The sequence below is a fragment of the Anser cygnoides genome, chromosome Z (genome assembly GCF_040182565.1).
Source record: "Anser cygnoides isolate HZ-2024a breed goose chromosome Z, Taihu_goose_T2T_genome, whole genome shotgun sequence".
Taxonomy (NCBI): domain Eukaryota; kingdom Metazoa; phylum Chordata; class Aves; order Anseriformes; family Anatidae; genus Anser; species Anser cygnoides.
Window position 1 is genome coordinate 13,595,460 of NC_089912.1, and position 4,614 is coordinate 13,600,073.

Sequence of the window (4,614 nt, forward strand, 5' to 3'; positions counted from 1 at the left end):
GAGCCAGGCAGGGCCGGGGAAACACAGGCAATGACTGTGGGGACGGGCACTGAGAACAGCTGCCAGCGGCCCCACAGCACGGCTCTACCAAATCCTCGCTCGGTGCTCCAAGCCTCGCACACACGCTCAGCAGGAGTCAAGCCACGAGCTAGGCTGACGTGGCCTCTGCTGGCGCCCCAAGATAAGCAGCGAGGGCTGCGAGGTCACAGCCCATCGCTCAGTGATGTCACCATGGGCCATCTGCCCCAACAGGGCCTGTAGCACTTTGCCCCACATGTTACAAAGACTGTTGGGTTGGGATGGTGTTTTGATGTGTGTTTTTTCTTTAATTTTTTTCACCTTGATTTACCATTAAGTGGGTTGCAAATTGGTTGAATAAGCATGCTAAGAGAGTGGGGATCAGACACAGGACATCTCTTGGGAGGCCAGTAACTAGTAGTGACATAGAAACGAAATGAATGGTTGATACTCCAGAAGGCTGTCTTATCACCTCTCTGCCCCTGCTTCACATGGGGTCCCTCCCACGGGATGCCTCCTTCCCGAACTGAGCCTGCGGGGGCTGCCCACAGGCAGCAGCTCTTCAGGAACTGCTCCCACACGGCTCCGTACCACGGGGTCCATCCATCCCCCAGGAGCAAACTGCTCCAGCACGGGTCCCCCACGGGCGGCAGCTCCCCCCAGACTGCCTGCTCCTGCGTGGGCTCCTCTCCACGGGCTGCAGCTCCGGCCCGGGGCCTGCTCCTGCGGGGGCTCTCCATGGGCCGCAGCCTCCTCCAGGCCACATCCACCTGCTCCACCGGGGGCTCCTCCACGGGCTGCAGCGTGGAGATCTGCTCCGTGTGGGACCCATGGGCTGCAGGGGGACAGCCTGCTCCACCAGGGGACTCTCCGCAGGCCGCAGGGGAACTGCTGCTGAGTGCCTGGAGCACCTCCTGCCCTCCTGCTGCACTGCCCTTGGGGGCTGCAGGGCTGGATCTCATTCCACACTCTCCCAGCTGCTGTGGTGTAGCAGTTCTTTTCCCTTTCTTAAATATGCTCTCAGAGAGGTGCAAACAACATCACTTGTTGGCTTGGCTCTGGCCAGCGGCGGGTCCCTTTTGGAGCAGCTGGAGCTTGCTCTGCTCTGCCATGGGGCAGCTGCTGGGCTGTGCTCACACAGGGCACCCCTGCAGGACCCTGCTGGTAGCCCTTGCCACACAAACCTGATACATATTTGAGAGGTATTACAGCCCTAGCTAGAATTAGCATAACTTTTATTGACTTTAATAGGAGAGAGCTTGGGCCTTCATTGTCTGTAAAGTACTGTCTGCCTGCTACATGCTTGTCTGTGGATTCACTTCATGCCTTACTCTTTCATTGAGTTCTGTCTTAAGGAAAAGAAGCATTTCCTTGTTGACAGTGAGACATGGTCCTTCTTTGGGAAGCTTTGCAAGTCTCCAGAAAAAAGGAGGATTGGCTGAAGAAATTGAGAAAAGCCACTATGAAAATCATTGGACGCAGTCAGTGGCAGTACCAGGAATACAGGATAGAGAAAATCTGAATTTTGTTTTCATGATTAATTGGAAAGGAGCAAAAATAGAAGTAGGCTGTGGCTGTACCCCCAGGATCCTTTGTGGGTGCGTAGGTGAGCCGTTCATCACATAACCCAACACCGAGAGCAGGGTTCCACATTCTGGTAGTACGTATCTCCCGGAGTTGCATCTTTGAGTCTTCAGAGCAGAAAAGGATGGTGTGGGCTAGTTCCTTCCTTGGTAAACCATTTTTTTTTCTTCCCTATAGCCAGTTATTAAACCAATCAGACTCAGAAAACAAAACAAAAACAAACAAAAACAAAGCGCCAGGGGAGTTTTAGGTTGGATATTAGGAAGAACTTCTTTACTGAAAGGGTTGTTAGGCATTGGAGTAGGCTGCCCAGGGAAGTGGTTCTGGCACCATCCCTGGAGGTCTTTAAGAGACGTTCAGATGTACAGCTTAGTGATATGGTTTAGTGGAGGACTTGTTAGTGTTAGGTCAGAGGTTGGACTCTGTGATCACGGAGGTCTCTTCCAACCTAGATGATTCTGTGATTCTGTGATCATATGGAATCATTAGATGTTTTTATCCAGCCACTCCAAAATCTATGAAACAGATAAAAAAAAAAAAAAAAGCCATTATATGTTCTTTCAGAAAACCTCCAAATACAGTTCCAGAACCTACATCAATCTCTTCTGACAACTTCTTACTCTTGGCTAGTTATTTGTTGAAAGTGTATTAAATCAGATGGTTCGTCTCCCTCCCACAGCTGCATCTAGGAAGAACCTACAACCACTAACAAGGAAATGCTGCTTTTGAAAGGATAGATGCTGACAGAAATGCAGTTTGCAAATCTCTGCCAGTTGTCTGCAAGGTCTAATACCCATAGTCTTTTACCAGTAAAAGGGAAAAAAACAAATGAAAAAACTAGCCAATATTGCAACTCTTTATGGACTAAACCTTAAAGATCAATATTTAGACTCTCACAACACCTTCCCTGAGGGAGGTGTTTTAATACATCTTCTCATGCTTGCTTGTAGGTACCTTAAATACCTCATGTTTACCTCCTGCTGGTATTGTGTCATACACTTTAACACAATATCAGTTGGGGAATCGCTGGAAGAGAAGAAAATGCAGAAGTGGAAAGCCAGGTACTACATTTTCCAGAAGTCATGACATGTTGAATTATATTGCAATTACTTCTTGTGTAAATACATTTGGGAAGAGAAGAAGAAGAAAAGTGAGCAGAAGAGATGGTGGCAGGCACAAGTGTTACAGGTGCTTTACTTTAGGTGGTAAAAGCAGCAATGTTCTGTTTAGAAGGAAGGGGAGGAGTAAGTTTGTTCACAGAGTCACAATGTTTCATGTTGCTCCTTAGAAACCTCACTAGGCCATCACCACTCTCATTACATTGCTCTCCCCCTCCATCTTTGTTGTATTGAGACTTTGCATGTACTTTAACCCAAGCGCTCTCTCAAACATGATCATGTCACTCAAAGGATATGCTCTGCTTTGTGTGTTTTTATTAAACAAGTATGTTTCAAGTTATTGTATAAACACTCATTTTTCACAAAATTGATATCAACATTCATTAGGTCAGAATAATTAGTGATATTTTCAATTTCTTACATATTGTGTGGGCAAGCTGTGTTAAGAAGGTCACACTATATACAAAGCTATGTTGATCAGAAATGCATCTAAAAATAGGAGAAGATAGATAATGAAATACTTAGCAAGGTTATCTATTGGGATTTGCACGCATTAAGAGGGAAAATAAAGAAAGAAATAAGAAAAATTTCTTTACCATGAGGTTGTGGGTGTCCAAACACTGATTCTGTAAACGTCCAGAAGACATTTGGATAATGCCCTCAATAACATGCTTTAACTTTTGGTTAGTCCTGAAAAGGTCAGGCAGTTGGATTAGATGCTCTTTGGAGGTCCCTTCTAACTGAACCTGTTCTGTTCTGTTCTATGACTGAGGGTCTACAACTACAGGCATACACAGAAGAGTATTTTGTTTATGATACATAACTTCTCCTTTTATTAAGGAATGGACTAGCATACTTAGAAGGCAAGACAAAGTCAGGATGAGCAAAAGTGCAACACGCAAGAACACAAAGGAGATCCAATAAGGAAGAAACCCACAAAAAGTTGCTTGAAACAAAGAGGATTTTTGTTGTTTTGTTTTGTTTGGATCTGTATCTCTGGTCACTTGTTATGTCCCTGGTATGTAAACAAGGCAGAGAAATAAAGAGATACAATACAGAGAAATAAAGAGATACAATACAGAGAAATAAAGTGAAATTTGCTGTGAGTTCAAGTTCCATGAGGTTTACTGTGTCTCAGCTACCAGCAGAAGCCTGCACTATACGCAGATGGATTCAGAGGAACAAGGCTGCTCAGCTTTATACTTCAGCAAGATATCTTCCACAATAAGCATATTCTTAAATGGCAGCATGAGGACATTTAGCCTTCTAAAACAAAAGATCTTTTTGTTTAGTTTTGTTTTAATTCTCATATTTGCAAACAGACTATTCTTTCTATTAGAACAGCAAGCCTGAGATTTCTCTGGGTAGACCTATTGTGAAATCATTTTTGGGCCAGATTCTAAAAACAAAATATAGGCTGCAACAGGCAGCGAAGGTCATTTTTAGTAACAAAACAATGTTTCAAAATGCATCTTTGAACAGGAGATAAACTCAGGGCTGTGTAGTTAATTTTATATATATAAACAGAGCCAAAATCACACATTCCTCTGTCTGTGACATGGACAGAAACTTTCCTCACGTGTAAATATCCTAGGTGATGATGATTTTATCTCTCCACACAAAAGAGGATTACCTAGTGAAAATAAATAAATAAATAAATAAAAGTAACCATGTGACAATTTCAAACAGGAGATTGCTGTTATTTTTTTAGACAAATATTAATCTCATTGAAAATATTGATTTCAATAAAGATTTTGAGAGGTTTTCCATTTGGTTAAAGAAAAAAAAAAAGTACATTTTGACTAAGTTCTGTTTCTTTTGACTTGACGTTACAAGAAGGACATGGAGGCTCTCGAGAGAGTCCAGAGAAGGGCAACGAAGCTGGTGAGGGGTC

The 4,614-nt window shown here is 43.8% G+C and overlaps 1 long non-coding RNA gene across 1 annotated transcript; it reads left to right on the forward strand.

Moving 5' to 3' along the window:
* The first annotated feature begins 240 nt into the window (after window positions 1-240).
* Window positions 241-4,341, forward strand: LOC136788970 (uncharacterized). Its single transcript, XR_010827634.1, has 3 exons — window positions 241-312; window positions 2,553-2,663; window positions 3,561-4,341. It is a non-coding gene; the product is annotated as an uncharacterized lncRNA (long non-coding RNA).
* The last annotated feature ends 273 nt before the right edge of the window (window positions 4,342-4,614 follow it).